General features: G+C 37.5%; 1 protein-coding gene across 1 annotated transcript in view; it reads right to left on the bottom strand.

Moving 5' to 3' along the window:
• PEX5L (peroxisomal biogenesis factor 5 like) overlaps positions 1–14,020 on the bottom strand; it is a 218,511-nt gene that overhangs the window by 163,013 nt on the left and 41,478 nt on the right. The window lies entirely within an intron of this gene.

Raw genomic sequence — 14,020 nt, 5'->3', positions numbered from 1 at the left:
TAACCTCTCCACTGTCCAAGCGTGAAGGAGGCAGGGCTTCTGTGGGAGGAGAAGCGAGAGGGTAGTCACTTCCTGTGCCCCTCCCACCTCCCCTGGCCGACAGTGGAGCCGAGGATTTCAACTGAGGCCGTAAGGTCAGGCCCTCCCCACCTCAGCCTTAGCATGCTGCCTGCTGATAGTCGATTCTGCGCACTGCTCACCTGTGTGCCGCTGAAAAGAGCATTGATGCAGTGGAGCTAAAATGGTGAGCACTTGGAAGTGGGAGAAGCGAGGAAAGAGAGAAAGAAAACAGTTCTTTGCCGAGAATACCTCACTCCTTATAAGAAGCTTTCAGCTCAGAAGTGTCCAATGCCAAACCTCAAATACAGCATCTTCCATCTTCCCCACAGCTTTCTGAATCCTTTCTGAGTAACTGCAAGGAGACCTCTCTAGTTCTTTGTTAGTGCTGATACAACTTTTTTTTTAATACCACTGATTCAGACCTATAGTTTTCTTAAGAATATTGAGTCTAACTGGTAACCTTTCCTCTCTGCAGACATTCCACCATCTTTCCTCAGCCTTATTTACCTTCCACTTCACCCCTTCATTCCCTCCTCCACAAAAGTAGAACAGTGAGGTGGGTTTACTCACTTGAATTAAACAAACCATAAGAATTAGACATTGTATAGGAAAACAATACATTGCCATAGATTTGGAATGCATTATATAAGAAAATTTTGTGAGTAAGTAACAACAAAACAAAATAACAGAAAACAAAACAAGACAAAACAATCTGATGAGATAAGGACCTGAAAAATGAAGCCCCCATGTTCATTTTAGAATAGGAGTTTATTAAAAAGTAAGAGTTTGAGGGCGCCTGGGTGGCTCAGTTGGTTAAGTGACTGCCTTCGGCTCAGGTCATGATCCTGGAGTCCCGGGATCGAGTCCCGCATCCGGCTCCCTGCTCGGCGGGGAGTCTGCTTCTCCCTCTGACCCTCTTCCCTCTCATGCTCTCTGTCTCTCATTCTCTCTGTCTCAAATAAATAAATAAAATCTTTAAAAAAAAAAAAGTAAGAGTTTGAATTGAGAGACACTAGTTGTATATAGGTCAAATTAAACAGATTCTTCATACTTATTAGGAATGGAAAATATGAAGGAAATTTTGAAAAGGAAAAGAAACACATTATTTAGTTAATTGCACAAAATAGCCTCAGTTGCAATTTTTGCCTAACTACAGAATAATAATGTAAATAAATGTAGAGGTTAAAGATTATGTATAAAAATGCAAACTGGTGCAGCCACTGTGGAAAATAGTATGGAGGTTCCTCAGAAAGTTAAAAATAGAACTATCCTATGATCCAGCAATTGCACTACTAGGTATTTACCCAAAGGATACAAAAATACTGATTCGAAGTGCTATATACACCCTGAGGTTTATAGCAGCATTATCAACAATAGCTAAATTTTGGACAGCCCAAATGTCCATCAGCTGTTGAATGGATAGAGAAGATGTGGTATATATATATACACAATGGAATATTATTCAGTCATAAAAAGGAATGAAATCTTGCCATTTGCAATGATGTGGATGGAGCTAGAGAATATTTTGCCGAGTGAAATAAGTCAGAGAAAGACAAATACCATGCGATTTCACTCACATGTGGAATTTAAGAAACAAAACAAATGAACATGGGGAAGAAAAAGAGAGAGAGACAAACCAAGAAACAGACTCTTAACTATAGAGAACAAACTGATGGTTACCAGAGGGGAAGGGGGTAGGGGACGGGTTAATAGGTGATGGGATTAAGGAGTGCACTTGTCATGAGCACCAGATGCTGTATGGGAGTGCTGAATCACTAAATTGTACACCTGAAACTAATATTATTACACTGTATGTTAACTAACTGGAATTTAAATAAAACCCCCAAAAATTACATATAAATACTTTAAAAATATTTTTACTATTATTTATTTAATGATAAATAGTAGACCTTAATTTAGTAAAACAAATATTACACAAAGAATATATATATAACAGAGACAAAAGAAACAAAGACTTCCCAACTCTTTTTTCCATGGTTGTCAGTATTCAATTTCTATCTTCTTATCTTCCCTATCTTCCACCCTGTCTTCTCCACCACCTTCTTCCCCCAGCCTGCAAAATTGCTTATTTTTCCTTGTTCTAAAAGATGACTTCCTCACATCTCCTTTCCCCTAAAGACATTCATTTAATTTCTCTTATCTCTTCACTGTCAAACTTGAAAGAGTGGTCCATGCTCACTAGCAACAGCTCCTTCCTTTTCTTCACTTTTAAGGCAATTACAATCAGTTTGCAAGTTACTCTAATTGTATTCACAGTCACCAATGGACTTCTAGTTATCAGATTCTCTAGCAGTCCGTTTTTAGAGGTAATAGTATGAATTAGCCCCCGAAGTAATTTGTGATTGACTACAGATGTCAAGATGAATGTAAATATTACATCTTTCAGTCATCAAGTATGCATTATTTTAAAAAGCCCTCTGCTGTTATTTACACTACTACAGCTATTAAATGGTGTTGCCACCAACTGAATAGGGTCTTGATGAGAGGGAGGGGAATTGGGAAAAGAGATGATGTGCTGAAAAGATAATGTGCTGAGTTTGTGGTGTCTTTGGAAAGTTCATCTGTGTGGAAAGATCCAGCTGGTCATTCGATTATATAGGTCTGTATCTCAGAAGAGAGAGAAGGGCAGGACATATAGATTTCTGGGGATAACTAAAATTGCAGGAGTGGATGAGCTCATTAAAAAAGAAAACAAAAGAGATAAGGACTAAGGCCAGCATCCTGGAGAATTGTTACTTTTAAAGAATGGGCCAAAGAAAAGAACCCAGTGAAGGAGGCTGAAGAGGAGTGGTCGTACGTGTAAGAGGAGAACCAGGAGGACGCAGTCAAAGAAAAAAAGAGCTCTAGACAGTGTCAAGTGCTGATGAAAGGTTAAGTAAGGAGGCACCCTGCAAACTTCCACTGTGTTGGGCATGCTGGCAGCCATCAAGGACCTTAGGAAGAGACTTCCTGGAACCAAAATTAGAGTAACTTCGTGACTACACTGGTCATAAGGGAGTAAAGATACTGAGAAAGGACTTCTTTTCCCTTACAAAAGCTTGAATGAAAAGAGAAAGAGGGAAAAATAAGTATTAAGATGGTAGATCTCCTGCTAAGCGTTCTCCCACAGGTGGGAGGGAGGTGAGAGTGGGATGAGAAAAAACAGAGGGGAAGAATACTGGGAAAATTGTAGTTTCCCGCCTCCCTTGTGTAAAGGTCTTGAGTATGTTTATAGTTCAAGAGGCAACTAGTGAAGAAAGCGAAACTGGAGATGCCAAAGAATGAGGGGGTAGAATTCATTAGGCAAGAAAGTGAGAACAAAGGACTTTTGGAGAAAAACTGCATGCTTCTCTTTGAAAATTTACAATTATATGACATATGTTTTTAGAAGAAAAATCTGTAAGGATACGTACCCAATATTAAAAGTCCTTTTCTCTGGGAAATGGAATTATGCATGATCTATGTGTTCTCTTTAAACTTGGGAGTACTCTTTGAAATAAGAATGAATTTCTTTCATAATAAAAAAGAAAATAAACGAAGTGTGATTGCTTGAGAGATCCATAAAATTGCCATAGAAAAGACTCATATAAGTCTCCTTTGCAGAAAAACGACTGGGTCAGGGCTTTACCCTTCCTTTATTATGTTTCTGGAGGAATAAAAACTTGTTTTTAAAAAAATGTGAAGATTCATGCTACTACAGTTATTGCTTCTGTCCCTTGTGGCAAGCGTGGTAGTACGGAGAAGTGAATGTTTTGTTTATTGCACTTAATATGCCTCTTTCCTCTTGGCTCGCCTTTATAATATTAAGCTTCTCAGTTCGTTGACATCATGTGGGTCCCATGTCCCCTTTTTTTTTTCTTTTTAAAGATCCACAGTGGGGCGCCTGGGTGGCTCAGTCGTTAGTGTCTGCCTTCGGCTCAGGTCATGATCCCAGGATCCTGGGATCAAGCCCCACATCGGACTCCCTGCTCGGCGGGAAGCCTGCTTCTCCCTCTCCCACTCCCCCTGCTTGTGTTCCCTCTCTCGCTGTGCCTCTCTCTGTCAAATGAATATATAAAATCTTAAAAAAAAAAAAAAAAAAGATCCACAGTATCAGCATAGCCAAAACACCACTGCTGTGGGAGCCAAAGAAACAAGGAAAAGAGAAAACAGGAAATGAGGAAGAAGGAGGCGTTTCTTCCCAAAGGCCTGGAATAAGCGCTCCAGAGAGTTGCCCTCTGCTTAGGACATAAACCTGGACAGACTTTTGCAATTAATAGATAATTTTTAGATCTTTTATTTTTCTTCTATATACAGAGGAAACCAACTTTCTAAAGGAAAAATGTCATCATTACAGAGAATCATTTGCAGAGGGGCTTGTTAAGTCTGGCATTTTTCAAGAACTATTTTTTTTTCTTTTAAAAAGCCATTTACAGTTGTGTCCCCCTGCCCCCACCCCCAGTGTGGTATGATAAAACATATATGGTAAAACACTGTTATGGTATGGCAAAACACACATATGGTAAAACAAAATAGGCACAGGATACAATTTTTTAGCTTTGGGCCAGGTTTGGGCAAACATCACCTATGGCAATCAAACTCAGCTCTAAATGTATATTGCTGGGTGAAAAAAAAAAATACAAGGACAACAAATATGTTGATGCATTTTAAGCCATATTTTAAGTCATATGCATATGTCCAAATATTTAGTGATTTTTAAATTTTAAGTCAAATCTAATTGGGAAAATAGACATTCCAGTTACTAGTTGGATAATAAAATGGCAGTGGCACACAATATAATTTTCCCTATAGCCTCAAAGTCCCTCCTTACTGTCTTTCCATCTTTAGCATAGCTGTCTTCTGTAGAAAACAACCTGAAGAGTTCATAAAGCTTCTTAAAAGTACTTTCTATTCTCCAAGTTTTCCAAAGATGAAAATTCAACATAAATAATTATTGAGCTACTCAGTCTTACGTCACTATGCAATGACATTTTCTTCAGTATACAAATTCAGTATCAGGTATATGTCTTCTTATATATCTTTGCAATATTTTGCAGAGTTTCAAACACACAGCAAAGTTAAAGGAATTTTACTGTGAGCACCTGCATGCTTCCTACCTAGATTCTACCACTAACATTTTATTATACTTGCTGTTTTGGGTCTATCTGCTGTGATACATTTTGAAAGTATAGTACGTACTATTACATTTCTACACTGTCTTTCCACCAAGGTTTCTTTGATTTAATTTACTTTTAAAACTCAGGAAAGCAAAACCATTGGTTCAGTAAGCTTCCAAAATAAGAACACTAAAAGTTCAGGATTTGTTATTCCCCTACAGTGAATTTTGTTGCTTTCATTTGAAAAGCAAATCAGTGAACTCCATTTCTAGCCTGAAGTGCTAGTGATAGGTCCTATCACCAGGATTAGGGAAGAGGATTTCTGATCAAAGGGCTGGGGTTTTTATAGTTCTGTCAAAAGCAAGTGATCAAACAACTCAACTTTTTGAAGGGACAAATCTATGGTATGATAGGCAGTTCCAGTTGATATTAATCATCAGGTCCTCAATTTCATATCCTTTGATCATCAATGTTTTCTGCAAACAAGTTCCTTTACTCTGGGCTACATAGTAAGCCTTCACCTCTGGAACATGCAACAAAAGTAGCAAGCCTCAACAGGCCTAGGAAGGCTAACTCCTTCTCAGAAAGGTTACATATGGTTTGAGGAACAGTGCGTGGGTGGTTTATTGAGATTAAGTAGGCAGAAAACAAAGATTAAACTTGAAATTTCAGTTATGTTGGATTCAGCAATGTTCCCCATTACTTTGAGCACAATAAGTAAACTCTTCTTAAACGCCGCCCTCAGTCCCCAAACCAAACAAAACCACATTCAAAGAAAAAACAAACAAAACATGATGTCCTTCTTCACAGGAAAATTACAATTCTTTCATTTTGAAATTCTTATCTCTACAAAAATATTTTTTTGCATTTTCTAGACTTGGTTTTTAAAGGTATATATGTAGTGGTATGTAGTATGCAATGACTGATACACAAAAATTGTTTTCTAGAGCGCCTGGGTGGCTCAGTCGGTTAAGTGTCTGCCTTAAGCTCAGGTCACGATCTCTGGGTCCTGGGATCGAGCCCCACATCGGGCTCCCTGCTCAGTGGGGAGCCTGTTTTTCTCTCTGCCCCTCCCCCTGCTTGCTCTCTCTTGCTCTCTCTGTCAAATAAATAAATAAAATCTTAAAAAAATTGTTTTCTGTCCACTGAAGACAATGCCTGAAAAATGATATGTTTTAATCTACTAGATTTCTTGACATTATGTAGTCTTGGTGCTATTTCCAAAGCAAGGTGAAACTAACAAGCAGTCCCAGTTGACATTTTTACCGGTCACAGGAACAGTACGACCGGAGTGGTTGCTGGTCTAAGATAGGTAAAGAATCTGAGCAAACTGACATTAGTTTGGATCCCTGATTGGCAAATGAATACTACTATCACTTTAAAAAGTTTACCTATCTCCCTTCTTCCCCCACCCAAAGAAAACAAATAAAAGGGCAAATTATGTATTCAATATCTTGCCACTTGAGAAAAAAAAGAAATAATCTAAAACTGAAACTATTACTTGATGTTCTGCTTCTGATCCCCGTTGACATGATTTCCTCTTTTTATATGAGTTGGCCCCAGTGGATGGGGATGGAACGGTGTTATCCAATCTCAAACACAGCTGTGCTTCTCATTGGCCTCTCCAGTGGCTCCTTTTCTCTCTCACTGCTGGTCAGTGCACCTGGCCTACACCTGCCACTGACTTCTTTCATAACAACTGATCAGAGCATGATGATTTTATGTCTTTGTGAAAGAAAACAGCAATCTTTTTATTTTAATAAAAATAAAGAAAAAAAAAACCTAGTTGCTTCTATAAGCTTTCTGTCCCCCAGTGTTATGCCTCTGTTGTCATACGTTCTCTAAATGTGCACATTGTTTTGACACTTTGACACATGTTCACGGAAAATTTGTTTATGAAGTTTTGTTTCCAAGAAGAGTCAGCCCAAAGTTTGTGCTTTGGCCATAAAATCCATGCAAAAAGTTAAAATTGTTTCCCAGTGAGCTACATCTATGGGACTGATTGACTTAGAACCAGCTTTTCTGTTACAGCTCAAATTTAATTTTGAGGATTTTTTTTCTCATGTGGATCTACACACAGACATGACAGACAGGGCAGTTTAGAATAAATCCCTTCTGTTCCTGAAAACAGCAACATTTCCTGGAGGCATAGCCATTACCCTCACCTCTGGGCTCTCCCACGGGGCCTTGATAACCTTAGGAATCCTAAATCAACACCACAATTCTCATCATCTCTCTATCAATCTCCGTGTGGCTTCTTTAATTCATCTCTTTTCTCCAGTGGCTTATAAATTCACTGATGACAACATTACAAATAAGACATGGCAATCCCTAGAGGGTGGGCAGGTCTGGGGTTCCTATCCATCTTCTTCATGGATAAACGCTTCTGGGTAACTACTTGTTGAGGGAGCTCTTCTAAGTCACAGGGACAAGAAAGATCTGGGGCCACAGATAGCTCGTTTATCCGCTGGACATAAAAAGTGAAAAGATTAAAACAGCAGAGTCTAAAGGACATAGCCAACTGCATACACTACTTTATGACAAACAACAACTAACACCTTGGTTGATACAGAAAGTGTTACTCCTAATTAGGGGGGAAATACAACAGCTTACAATTGAAGGCAAACTTTAAATAATTTCATTTACATAAAGCATTGTGACCAAACACCTGAGCTCAAATATTCTGTGAATCCTTGGCTCAAGTGAAAAGGGGTTTAATGGCTAGAAAGTATCTATTTGGGTCATGAACGCAAAATTAGTTTGAGAAGATGCATAGTAGATTATGTGGCAATGTTGGACATTCAAGTACTTGAATTTGTTTAGGCAAAATTACATTAGTTTGGAACAATGGTTGCTTCATATTGATGCATGGTTTTAGCACTAGGGAAGCTAGATTCAGTCAGTATGGTTATGTGTTACCATTACAAAAAAAGTAATAGGTGGTGGATGACTTCTGACATTTTCACCAAATTTGATATTTCCATTACTGGAAAAAATAAGCACAAATGCATTTGAATACACACGGTATCTTGGCACTTTAGTGATTCTTATAGGAAATTCTGTATGACTTTATCAGCTGATAAGAAAGAAATGGTCTTCAAAAAAGAACAATTATAAAAAGTCTCTTATTTGGTGATCAGATAGGGGATACAGGAAGCTTCTTGAATATGGTTTTATTTTTCCACAGCATGAGTATGAAGTATATTCATTTTATTCTTGTGCCTTAAACATTTCATGCATTTTGTACTTTACAAAACATTGTAGAAGCCATCCGGATGGAAGACAAGGGCTGGTGTATGTGTGTGGGCCTGGGGAACAGGCACGTAGAAGAGTGATGAGGAGGGAAGTACAGAAGAGGTAAGACCAAAGAGATGGCAGGGCCTTCTAACATCTGAGAGGGGGCTAGTGGGGCTAGAGAAGATTTGGGCTTGGGGGAGTGATGCTGGATGAGGCTGGAGAGGAAGACGGAGTCTTAAAAATCACATCTTTATGTTAAAGGCAATGCGCAGCCATTGCAGGGTTTTAAGCAGGAGACTGACATGACCAAATCTGTGCTTTAGGAAGCCCACCCTGGTTACAGGGTGAGAAATGTATTGGAGGAAAGAAGACAGCAGACAAGGAGAGCAACTGGGGGCTATTGAAGTGGTTGGTGGGTGACAGTCATGGAGCCTGTTTAAACATAAGTCGAAATAGCCGACCACACCCCCATTTATTAAGACATGCTAATTCATCACACTCTGTACCATGAGATAACTTCTTCAATACTGGCTACTGTAAGTAAGTAACACAAACATCCATATTTTCTCTAGTCAGGAATGAAATGAGCAGCAAATGGGCCGATAACTGACACACTCTAGGCACTCATGTAACTTGGTAATATGTAAAATCATTTTAGGAAAAATTCAATGAAGCCCAAAGAAAAAAACTTTTGAGAGATAGAGAGATGGATTGATAGCTAGAGACAGATATAATATACTTTGACTGAGATAGGAAAACATTTTGCACTCAGCAAAGGATACGTATTTTTGCATTTTGCAAAGTCCTAAAGCAATATCTAAACTTTTCTTGTTGTTTCTTGTTATTGGACAAAAACAAAGAGAGTCTGTTTAAAAAAATACAATGTGAAATTGTTCAGTGCTGCAGAACATCTAAAAGGACTTATTGTAATTTTTGACATCTTGATGCAAACCTAAGAACTGAACCAACCACCCGGGGAATAATAAAATATTGAAAAGATGTATACTTACTCAAGTGTATTTGGAATATCATCAAGCCTAATGTGTTTTTAAAAGAATTGAAATGGCATATTTAGAGCTTGGTTTAAAAAAAAACAGTTGCTTCCATTGCATTTCACTTGTTTTTAACTTGTCAGAGGATAAAATTTTATAATAGAGGAAAGCTGGAGTAAGGTAAGGTAGAGTAAGGCAGAATCAACCACAATATTTATCTTCTTGCTCAAAGTCTGGGGATTCTTGTTACTTAATGAGACATTATTTTGTATTGATATTCAAAAATAATTACGTGTTACATGAAAAATATTGAAGATGTTCAGCTACAGGTAAGCTAACTTCAGGGCTACAGACTGAACTTCTTTCTGCAGACCTACAGCATCTCAGTGAGTATAGAGGACGACCGAAAGTCTTTTTCCAATTTTAATCTTTGCATTTTTCCTTTTTTTCCTCTTTAGGAATCAAACCTCAAATCTCAGGTGCTTCTATTATGGAAGTAATCACAAAATTTTAAAGACAATGAGGAAGACTTCTTGAACAACAGAGAGCAGAGAAATTTCAGTGATGAAGAGCATGAAGCTCACTCATATCAACTTGACTGAGAGCACTCTAAGAAGACTCTTCTTGCAATCTCAGATTAATGCCCCAAAGTGAATAATATATTGATAATATATTACTGAGAGACAGAAGAATGACTGATGCTAAATTACTTTAATATATCTTTGGAAGTAGATATACACCTTAATAAAGAGTCTTTAAAAATTCCTGCAATCTTAAAAAAAGAACAACACATAGCTCTTGCACTCTTGTAAAACTGTCCTGGGTAAGTGAGTGTTGGGGTTTTAAAGGGAAAAGAAGCAAGGCTTTAGTAAGGAACAGCTAAATTGCCATGGATAGTATGGTGTCTCAAATGGAAAAAGCTTTTCAAAATTATAAAAGCAACATCTTCTCCTTAGAAGAAATGCTAAAAAAATTATTTTGAAAGTGCAGAAAAGTGGGCCTATCACATTGTTGGTGCTCAGTCGATATTTAACGAAATACTTCCGCTTTGTGGCAAAAAAAAAAAAAAGATTAATTACTCCCATTAATTCTAACACCTCTGACTCTCTCTAGTTGATGCCATTCCAAAACAGTTTATACACCTACACGTATATAAATGTATGTATAATGTTCATGTTCATATATACATATGTATTTTTATGACATAAATGTGATTGTAGTACAAATACTAAACTACTCTTTTTACTCAACAGTATATTGTGAATATCTTTTCACCTTAACACACAACCAAATCCACCTCATATTAACAGTTGTTTTTTTTTAAAGATTTTATTTATTTATTCATGAGAGACAGAGAGAGAGAGAGACAGAGGCAGAGGGAGAAGCAGGCTCCCCGCGGAGCAGGGAGCCCGATGCGGGGCTGGATCCCAGGACCCTGGGACCATGACCTGAGCCAAAGGCAGACGCTTAACCGACTGAGCCACCCAGGCGTCCCCATATTAACAGTTTTTGTTAAGGAAGTTTAAGAAATCCTGGAAACCATTAGAATGAAGAATGCATTTAACACCTAAGAGAAAATAACACGTACGTATCGTCCGTAGAACCCTAATGGTTTCCAAAATCTTTCAGGAGGTCTGTGAAGTCAAAACTATTTTCTAATAGCACCAAGACGCTATTTATTCTTTTTTGTATTGTTTGTATCGATGGTGCAACAGCAGCAGCAGTGGGTAAAACCATTAGCACCTTAGCATGAGTCAAGGTGGCGGCACCACAAGGAACTAGTTGGGAACAGGACTGGCCACATAAAAATAACTGTAATATTGTTTTTACTTAAAAATGATGGACAAACTATGCTTGCACAAACTTAGGAATCCGGCATTTTTTTTTTCTTGAAAAAAAATGAAGAGAGATTTTCATTTCAAGGAAAACAACCAACAATATTTGTTGCCAAAATGAAAACTTTCAGCAAAAGCTAGAGTTTAGAAAAACACATCTGCCACTGTCAGCTTGGTAATTTCTCAATAGATAAAGATGTTTCTGATGAGATCAGTGATATTAATGAAGTATTTTTTGATAATGTATAATGAAGCATGGCAACATTTGAAGATATGAAGAACTCAGTGAGCCAATATTTTCCAAATGGCCAATGTATGGCAAGTTATCAAAACTATGCATGAGTTAAAGATCCATTCAAAATGTAAGGAAAACCAATAGATAGTAATGTAAAAAATGCACAAAGTTCATTGATATCACTTCAGATTCTACACCGCTACTAAACTTTAAGAAATATCACCTGTTCAGTTTTGGTATAGAACCAAAGAATAGCCATAAGTATTTGAAAAGGCTTTGAAAATATTCCTTCCTTTCCCAACTGTGTATTTTTATGAAGACAGATTTTTCGTCTAATACTTCAACCAAAAAGAAAAAAATTGCAACAGATTAGATGTAGAAGCAGGTATGAGAATTCCATTTTCTATTATGCTATTCCATCAAAAGGACTTGCAAAAATGTAAAATAATGCTACATTTCTCACTAAAATTTCTACTTGTTTTGAAAACAGTTTTTACAAAAAATGTTATTGCTGTTAGCATGTAATATGTTTTATTGCTGTTTCTAAAGGATTAATAAGTATATAGTTAAAAATTTTTTTAGTTTTCTTTTCTAGCACAGTAAATGCCAAATGTGGACATAATCCACATAAACAAAAACTCTTTGGTGTCCTAAATATTTTTTAAGAACACAGAGGATCTCTGAGACAAAAGTTTGAAAACCACTGTTATATTAGAAAGACTATAAATTTGTTCTGAGGTGGTAGAACACTCTGCCCTAGGAAAATTAGTTTTTATTTTCCTTCTCTCTCTGAATGATAAACAAAGCCAATTTATCTCTTTTTGATTCTGGTGGAAAATTCCATAACAGATCACATCAAAAATTATCCAATTAGTCTTATGACAAATTTCATTGTGTGTTACTTAATATACACCTGAATTATATTTAATGATTATAATTTTAGGGTTTACAAGTACTTAGACATAGCTTATAGCCTTTACTTTTCTTTGGCCATTCCATGAAGGTAGGTATTAATCTCTTTTTTAAAGCTGAGGAAATGGATATGAGAGATAAAAAGTGCTTTGTCCATCTAGAAAGTGCTGGAACACAGGATCAAATTCAGGTCTGTTGACCTTATGTTCCTGTGCTCTTTTTTTGGTTATCATCAGCATAGACTATGCTCTTCTGCTCTTGTACATTAGAAACAAGGGCTGGGTATTTTGAATTCGGTCAAAGATTTTGACTTCTCCCAGCTACGGCATGTGGAATAGTGCTTTGTATATATTAGGTCCTGTTATTATTATTTTTTTGTACTTAGCATAGCAGTGTAACCCTGCACAAGGCCAGAGTAGCTTGGGTTTCACCCAACTCTTAGGTCAAATATGAAAGGGCTCAGTCAATAAGATAGAAATAGATGAATGACATACAAAAAAAGCTTTAGAACAATTGCAGGCCTGAACAACAGAACAGTTTCCAAGTCAGAAGCCAGAGGTCATTCTATATATGCTGTTGACCTACACCTCAACTTAGCATTCAAATTTAGAGGTGACCAGATAAATCAATATATCTCTTTTCTGCTTACCAGGACTGGTCTAAAACAGCATTGAGTGGCTGCTGGACAACATCCCGTTTCATGGCTTCTTCCCTATCCCCATCTCAGGCTACTGGAGCCACATAATAAGCCTTGAGAATCTAGGCAAGATCATCCAACCTTAGCTTTAAACCCCATTATCTCTGTTTTCCTAGTGTTGGTCCTGTTGGCTTCAGACCTGGAGCCCCTCTCCACCAACTTCCTTCAGAAAGATGCACCATTTGGATGACCCATCTACATCTTGATTGCTGTCTCTCTGGGGCCTTTCTGCCCCACCTCAATCTCATTGTGATTGTACACAAGGCAATGGGCTTCTGAGCCCTACTTGCAGATGCAGGAAAATTCAGCACTAAACGGCTAAAAAGAAGTCCCATAGGATGAAAGCACGAGTCAGACTTGCTGGTGCCTCCCGCAGAGTTCTTCAACTACCTGATGTTCAGGGGCAATGCTGGTAAGCTGTGGCTGGGTATGGACATACAAGATGAGCCAGATTCTGGCAGTTAAGGGAGGTAAGAATTTCTGGAAAAACTAGTTCATTAGCAGAGGAATATTAATGTATTAATTTATCTGTCTTTGCACATGGATCCCAACACAGTACATGCACATATCGATACCGAGTAAGAATAATGATCGTAACAGCTAGCACTCAGAGGAACAATCTCAGAACGTTTTTTCTGTATACATACAACTTCATGCAACAATAAATGATAATGACTCATTGGAATTTCAATTTGTTATGGTAAATTTACCTAGGGGAGGATGGTTTGCTATTCATTAGAATTAAGACTTTACATATGCTATCTCATTTAATTCTCATAATACCATAAGTTTGTTTATATGTTTCTTAGCTTTCAAGTGAGGAAATGGAAAGTTCTAAAGGTTCAGGACTTTTTTTTTCAGGGTCATGTCCAAAGTCATACAATCTATAAGTAGCAGAGCACAATTAGAACATAATATTTTCTGACCAATCCAAAAGATTGGATTCTTTTCAGCTC

This window comes from Mirounga angustirostris, unplaced genomic scaffold (assembly GCF_029215605.1).
Source record: "Mirounga angustirostris isolate CCGP_5_RB_7025 unplaced genomic scaffold, mMirAng1.0.hap1 SCAF_1, whole genome shotgun sequence".
Lineage (NCBI taxonomy): Eukaryota > Metazoa > Chordata > Mammalia > Carnivora > Phocidae > Mirounga > Mirounga angustirostris.
Note: the sequence above shows the minus strand (reverse complement) of the source record. Positions and strands in the feature narration are given on the sequence as shown.